The 8,165-nt window shown below is 44.8% G+C and overlaps 1 long non-coding RNA gene across 1 annotated transcript; it reads left to right on the forward strand.

Annotated features, from left to right (window-relative positions):
* The first annotated feature begins 342 nt into the window (after positions 1 to 342).
* Positions 343 to 3,350, forward strand: LOC121145729. The gene is made up of 2 exons (XR_005882074.1): positions 343 to 527; positions 2,547 to 3,350. It is a non-coding gene; the product is annotated as an uncharacterized LOC121145729 (long non-coding RNA).
* The last annotated feature ends 4,815 nt before the right edge of the window (positions 3,351 to 8,165 follow it).

Below are 8,165 nucleotides of genomic sequence, written 5' to 3' on the forward strand. Positions count from 1 at the left end.
CCTTTCCTCTTGCGAAGGCTTCTGTGTGGTGAAGATCTTGAACTCGGGGCGGGGGGGGGGGGGGACCACTAGGGCTTGGTGGAATCCTGGTGCTCCCAGTATCTGACGGGTGACCCATGTCTGGAGATGTAAAACAGCCACGCCTCTCTGCCCTCATTGGTGACAAAGATTCCTGACATCTCATGCAGTTACACCCAGAATGAAATGGGAATATCCCTGTAAACTTTAACTAATAAGAGACACTTTTGTATTATTTAAGTTCAAGACATAATATTATCATATATTAAGTGCGAGACATAATATTATATTATTATCATCTATTATTAAAATCCAAGACAAAATAGTAGCACTTATATCGTATTAAGGGGCTAAATAAAACAGGACTGAAGTTTCAGAGGGGGATGGCTCTGAGATGGGAAGCCTGAGCCGCTGCAGCAGGTCAGCCCCACCCTCCGGACGTGACACTGTGGGGGCACTCGTCCAGGGCTGTGCAGATCAGGAGCCACAGACTGTCTTAACACAAACGGGTGAGCCTCAGCTCCAAGTGAGCATGGGTGGTGGTGGTTGGGAGTGTGGGTGTAAGGGAAGCATGATAGCAGGGTTTTTTTTTTTTTTTTCCTGTTGTTAAACTTTCCTTTTTTGGTAATAAATGGATCTCGAGCTGGTTTACACTGTGGAGCCCGTCAGCCAAAGCCTCAGCAGCACGGCTCGGCCAGAGAAGCACACGTGGGGCCCCTGGCCCAGCGCGTGGCCGTGCGCTCGGGGCAGTCAGCTCAGGGAAGGACAGCGTGTTCTGTTCCTGCGGCGCAAGGGTGGGGCTCTGCTAACAAGCGAAATAACCGGAGCACAAAGGCCTCGGATCCTGCAGGGCAATCGGCAGGGCACTGACTCAGCGGGAAGCGGTGGGAAAGGAAGCTGCTCCGGAGAAGTCGGAAGGCTAGCTCGCGCGCGGGCGCGCGCGCGCACACACATCACACATACACACGCACGCGCTCGTACCCTGATCGTTCTCTCTCTCTCTCTCTCTCTCTCTCTCTCTCTGTGTCTCCCTCTCTCTCTCTCTCTCTCTCTTTCTCACACACCCAGCCTGAGTGCGCGCGCGCGCACACACACACACACACACACACACACACACACACACACACACACACACACACTCCCCGGGCCACACCATGAACGCGGAAGACCCCGGGACGTGCTGGAGACTGGAATGGCCCCAGTCCCCAAGGGCTGCAAGGCTGCAGACGCTCCAAGCGTCCCTGCGCCCTGGAGGGAGGTGTGAGGGACGCAATACATCCTGCTACATGTTTCACCCACAGCTGAGTGACCGAGATCATGTCAGTGGGTGGCGTGGCTCGGAGACCTTGCCAAGCCCCCAACACATCCCCCACTCTGCCTCTACGCCAGGTTTTACAACAGGTCGCGGTTTCTTAGCCAGGCTGCTCTGATCGGATTCTTCACAGAGCTGCTGTGTTTGGGTTTCCCTCAGTGGCCTCCACGCCACTTCAGCCAATTCAACCCAAGGGAGATACAGAGAATTCTTATGTGTCTTATATTTATATCCTGCTATGGATCAATGTTCCATGGAACTTAAATTCCAAGAAGCACATACTAAGAGAAAAAGAAATGGATTACATGAATCAGAAACACTATATCGAATTCACTTTTCTTAAACTACCTGCAAGCCCAGTAAGAGCAAATTTTCTTAAAATCTAATTTTTACATAGAATACGACATTCACCAAAAAGTGTAATGATAGAAGCTCTGTTGTGAAGTTTTTCTCCAATATACATTTAAATGGACCTCTAGGACTACCTGATATGTTGACAGTCCTCTGCAAGTTAAAATTGTATGATCCTGCAATTTTTAAAGCGTTGGGAAAAGGTTGAAAACACACACACGGCTCTTTTTATTCCAAACCTTGGGAAGCAGTGCAGAACAAGCAGCGCTGTCTCTAAGGTTATGATAGAACTCCATGCAAGGTGAGGATTTTTCCAAAGACAAGTAGAGGCAAACCGACTACGTCAGTTGCAAGCGCGGCCCCCCTGTGTGTGAGTTCACCCTCACCCAGTAACTGGATGGGGCCCCTGAAGAGCACACGGGGCAGTGTGTGGCACGCTGAATGGGCTGCGCCGTCAGCGTCCGGAATACACCAGGCGGAGGGCCACAGTCTGGGGAGACAACAGGGACGAGGCAGCCGGAGCTTCGATGTCAGGGGTCATCCAGGACAGTGAAGTGGACAGCATTAAACCAGAGCAGGATTAAATCCTTGAGCCAATACCCAGTGCATGCTTGGAGAAGATGAGAACAGCGTTTTCATAATTTATAATAGATTTATAATAGAAATCAACTAAAGGAGGACTGTCAGGCTCCCCAAACCACAACACAGGAGGCTGAGTGAAATTGACATGCAGATCAACAATGAAAAAAATGTGTGTGTGTGTATATATATATATATATATATATACATATTGTGTAGAAATACATCCTATGTGATGTTTGAGAAACATTGTGACAAAAAAAATTTTTTTCTTTTTATTTGAAAGTCAAGGTTAACTCAGCTTCCTGTACTTTAGCTGGCAACACTGTCTGAGACCTGTTCGGCTGGGAGGCTGGGGAAGGCCTCCATGAAAATCCACTATGGACAGAATGCCAGGAGTCAATACTACAAATGCTCTCAAGCAGACTGCAGAGAAAGGCGTGAAGTCACGCCGACAAATGGCGTGTACCAGAAACCCTGGAAGGCAGGTTTGGCAGGGCCAAAGGTCAGGTGAAGGAACTGATTGACCAACTCATAATTTCATCTGTTTTACATTATATTCATGCCAGTAAAGTAAAGCAACGATGAGCACTAGGCTTATGCAACTGCTGCATTTCAAAATCCGTCTCTTGCTGGGATTTCATTTCACCTGCTTAGAGAACTACATACTGAGCATTCCACAGAAGATAAGAAAACACACTGGGAGATTACTCTCAAGCCATTTAAAGGAAAGGTACCAACTTCATGTGAAGTAGAAAATTCCCACACATCTTAAAGCAAGTGGAACTCATTTGCCTGTCAGATTGACTTAGAATATCATTAGCCAACGGATCTGTGGATGAAGAGCTCCTTAAACCCCATCACGGGATATTCCTCCCTGGTCTTGACGGTGTGCACATGAAATGCATTATGCAAGAGGCATGCACATTTCAGAGGCAAGTCTAGCCTGCTATGTTTTGGTAGCGTCATCATTACTGATGTTTTCTCAAGCACTTTCAGTAAATGCTTGTCAAATGACTGGTTTAGCTGGCACTTCGTCATTATTTTAAAATCATCTGTGATGGCGATAATACAAAGTACTTATGAACTATTTCCTGCAACCCTGTTTAATCTGATTAGTGTGGGGCTGACTGTGGCATCATATGCTAAACCTGCACCTGTAGCACCCGCATCTCATATGAGTGAAGGTTCAAGTTCCTGCTGCTCCACTTCTGATCCAGCTACCTGGTAATGGCATCGAGAAGCAGAAGAAGGTGCAAGTCCTTGGACTCTCCTACTCATGTGGCAGACCTGGAGTATTTTCCAGGTTTCTGTGATGAAAGCCATTTGAGGAGTGACCCAGCAGATGGAAGAGCTCTGTCTATCCTTCTTTCTCTGTAACTTCGCATTCCAAATACAAATTTTAGGAAAGAGTGGCAGTGGGCAAATCACCCGTCAGTGCTCTGAAGTTTTTGCCTTTACCCAGATGCCAGTATTCTTTCGTGTGGTTACTGGGACATTTTGAGTTTCCCTAACTGCCTGTGAAAATGTAAGTGCTAAGGAGAACACTGTGTCCCTCAGTCAAGAAGCAACCCGGTGGTTTTATCATGCAGATGCTACCCTCTGCAGCAATACCTGCCCCAGTAACTGTAAGGCATCCCCAAACAGGACGACCTTACCGTCCTTCCCCGAGAGAGTGAGTCTCCCCAGTGACCAACGAAGACAAGACTTGATGCAAAAGCAGGAGGCTTTATTCGATCACCAGTGTGCTGGGGCTGGGGCCTGTCCCCATGCAGGAGGCTAGGCACACCAACCCCGAGGCTTTATTCAGCATTCCTTTTAAAGGCTAAAAACCATACTCAGGAAAGGGGGCCATAAAAGACCCTTGTCTTGCCATGCAATTAGGGTCTTTTCCACTGTGCCCTCAATTCCTTATCATACTTCTTCCCTGAGATGCTTGTCTCAAGACTTTTTTAATGACCTAATCCGGATGCAGCCACAGGTGCCCCTTATCTCTCTCTGGTTCCCAGGCTCTATCTAAGTCGTGAGATGTTTGTCCAGTTAGAGATGTTGGTTCAGCTATCTATTGTCTTTTTCAGAAAGCAAAGTACAGAAGGCAAGAGCAAGCAAAGTACAGAAGGCAAAAAAAGCAAATTAAATTCCTCTAGCCTAAATTTTCCTTTTCATAACCATGCTCTCATTACACGTGTACAAAGGAGTTCAGTAACAGGTGATAAAAGTGCCTAGTTTAAACAATATAGCTGTAATATAAAATATACAGTTAGAAATATATATATTAGATGTATATATTAAATATACAGTGTGACAGCCTAGTGGCTAAAGTTCTTGCCTTTTATGTGCCAGGATCCCATATGGGCCCCAGTTCATGTCCTGGGTGCCCCCTTCCCATCAAGTTCCATACTTGTGGCCTGGGAAAGCAGTCAAGGAAGGCTCAAAGCTTTGGGACCCTGCACTCATGTGGGAGACCCAGAGGAGGCTCCTGACTCCTGGCTCCTGGCTTTGGATTGGCTCAGCTCTGGTCATTGCGGTCACTTGGGGAGTTAGTCAGTGGACAAAAGGTGTTCCTTTCTGTCTCTCCTTCTCCCTGTAAGTCTGATATTCCAACAAAAATAAATAAATCTTTAAAAATATACAATTAGGAAGGCATGGGGGTACGTGTATTCTATTGAAAGTATTGTCCATTTCTATAATGCAGAGGAAAAGGCAGACAGTAGATTTATGCTGTATTATTGATGGGTTTTTTTGGTGTCTTGAAGAATGCACTTACTTTATAAATTTTTCTTCTGTCAAAATTATCTCCACTTTTAGAAGGTTGTGTTAAGAGGGCCTCATGGGCTTCACAATGCAGAATCTGTGATTCAGTTACTACATAAGAGAATGTTCATCCCTCACATGGTGTGGGTGCAGGAAGTAGGTTCAGATTCATTAATATGGATCTATTTATTCCACTTAATTGGACCAGTTTCTACACGTGTCCTGATTGCCTTCCTTGGAAGCCATGGTGCAACGACTCACAATGAGAGGCTGCGAAGACCAATCCACAACTCTGTAGTGTGCAAATGTTCAGTAACCACGTCTTAGTGACATTTTATGAACTGACAGCCACAAAATACAAACTCAAGTCATTCACCTGTTCATAATGACAGGGTAGATATGCACATAAATTACTGTCTGATAGTGGTTTCAAAAGCATAGCTGGAAATACACAGTATTAGGATTTGTTTGGTGTTAAGGGTGATAAGACTTGGATGCACTAGCAAGTTGGAAGTTACACTCAAAATCTGCTAAAGGTCCCACCCTTTGGGAGTGGTGTTGTTCCAGGGTTTGTGTGATCCCCAGAAAATCATCAGGAGTCTGAAGTCAGTGCAAATGCATAAAGGTGGTTTATTCAAAACTAGCCTAGGCTCCTAGCCCAGCAGGATAGGGGAGCAGTAACAGTCGCCCCGGCAGTGGCCACCGCCAAAGTGGCCAAAGCAGGAAAAATTGCAGCAGAAGAGGCAGAAGAAGGTCCAAAAAGACAGAGATTCAATAGCACAGGGTTCTTATACATTTCGGGCCAATTCCATATAATCATACAGTCATGATTGGTCAGTGTAACTGTTAACTTTTTTTTTTTTTTTAAAAAGAACAAGTTGGCAAGCTTCTGTTACTGGGTTTGAAGCAAGCAACTTTCAAAAAGTACGAACTGATGGGCTATAGGGCAGTGGGTCTTATCTAACACCAGGGACCTCCTTCCTGAGGAGTGCTCTGCCTCCGTGACCTGCCAGGTGTCCTGCCGGCTGTCATGTAGAATGTCAGGCCTGGAGTTCACACAGCTCCCAGCCAAGCAAGTAAGGCAGAAATCACAAAAGCAGGAAACACCTAGGTTCTTCAGTGGGATTAGTAAAACCGCAGGCTTTCTGTTACTCGATATCTGCCTTGATCATGAAGTGGACCTTTGCTGGCTCTGAACTGTATGGGCATGCTTTAGAAAGACTAGGAAGAGTTTCACTCTTTTTAATGGTTGAGTAGTAAAATTCTACCATTTGCAACAAAATGGACCCAACTAGAGACCATTATGCTCAGTGAAATAAGCCAATCCCAAAAGGACAAATATCATGTTTTCTCTGAAGTAAGGTGACTTTCGTGCAAAATGTAAGATCGATAGATACAACATAGGTAAGTGTGTATATACATATATTTACCTAGAGAAACTGTATAATGGAGGAAAGTATGCCATGAAGATGCAATGCAGTATGCATCTCGACTTCTGAATGAAAGATGGACTCTCAATGAAACTATCAAATACATCCCGACAGTAGAATGTTGGACTCTGCCATTGTCTGTACCGACACTGTCATGATACAGTTGAATAGCAGAATGATGGACTTGGGACTGTTGTTGAAGGACTATACTTTGTAATAAAAGGGGGAAACAGTGGGAGGAAGGTGGGTGGAGAAGGTGGAAAGGAAAATTCCTGAGCCTAAGGAAATGTATCAGGAAAAATAATTTTCTTTAAAGAACACTGACTAGGGGATTGAGGGAAGAACAGAGTTACAGAAAAAGCCAAAATTCAAAAACTGACCTTTCCAAGCACCGAGTAGCCCTCAATGACAAGGCTAGCCAATCAGCTGCATGGGTGGAAAGAAGATCTCCAACCCCTGTGCTCCAGAAACTCTGTATTCCTCTTCTAGAACTTCGCTCATGCTGGCAGGAGCTGTTGACATTTCTGTCTGCTTGCCATCACCTGAGCTCTTTGCATACCATGTGTTGTTAATCATTGCATTCCTAATGCCTGTGAGATGTATAAAGGTTAAACATAAGTACAGATTTATGACCTGAAACAGAAAAAAAAAATCTTAATTCACAAAACTTCTATATTATAATACAAATACAGAATCTATAAAATTCCCAACTCCAAAATTAATTAAAAATGCAGGCCTGGCACGGTGGCCTAGCAATAGATGTCCTCTCCTTGAACACACTGGGATCCCATATGGGTGCTGCTTCTAATCCTGGCAGTCCCACTTCCCATCCAGATCCCTGCTTGTGGCCTGGAAAAACAGTTGAGAATGGCCCAAAAGTTTGGGACCCTACAACCGTGTGGGAGACCTGGAAGAGATCCTGTCTCCTGGCTTTGGATCAGCTAAGCTCTGGATGTTGGGGCCACTTGGGGAGTGAATCATCAGATGGAAGATCTTGCTCTCTGTCTCTGCTCCTCTCTGTATATTTGACTTTCCAATAAAAGATAAATAAATCTCCAAGAACAAATGCAGCTTTCTGAGCTTCCTGTTTCTCTTCTTTCTTCTCCCATCCTTCTTTTTCCACTATTTCAAGAAAAACAATGATACATGTTACAAAAACATGGGAAGGCAGTACTATGTTGCTAGCTTGACCATATATAGGCTAATTGAACAATTAATGCATTAAGCTGATAGAATTTATTACCTTCATACTATCAGAGAAGACAGGCACAAAGAAGCCAAGGGAGCAAGCTATCATGTACTCTACGGTGTCAGAAAACTCACAGTTATTGGTAAATTTAAAAAAGACATGACCAGCTAACTAGAGGAAGGAAGGAAGAACTATTCCAGAATATGCAAGATGACCACATACTGTGGTGATCATGGATGGGACCCCAGGTGATAAGGGATCTCACTAAGACAGGTGGCCCCACTTGGATGAAGTCTTTGGATGCCTGTTGTACAGCTAGTAGTACTCTTTCCATTCTACTAGACTGAAGTTGTTCCAAAGTTAAAAGTGGGGAAAGAATTCAGCAATACTTGCTTATTCCTTGACTGTGAATCTGGGGATTGACAAACCTCATAGTCAAGTTCATATAAGAAACAACCTGATTGATTTCTATACCCAAGTTGAAACACTGGACACACATTAAATGGTGACTCACCAAATGTTTCCTTAGTGG

Source organism: Ochotona curzoniae, unplaced genomic scaffold, assembly GCF_017591425.1.
Source record: "Ochotona curzoniae isolate NIBS_2020 unplaced genomic scaffold, NIBS_Ocur_1.0 scaffold_3835, whole genome shotgun sequence".
In the NCBI taxonomy this organism is placed as follows: domain Eukaryota; kingdom Metazoa; phylum Chordata; class Mammalia; order Lagomorpha; family Ochotonidae; genus Ochotona; species Ochotona curzoniae.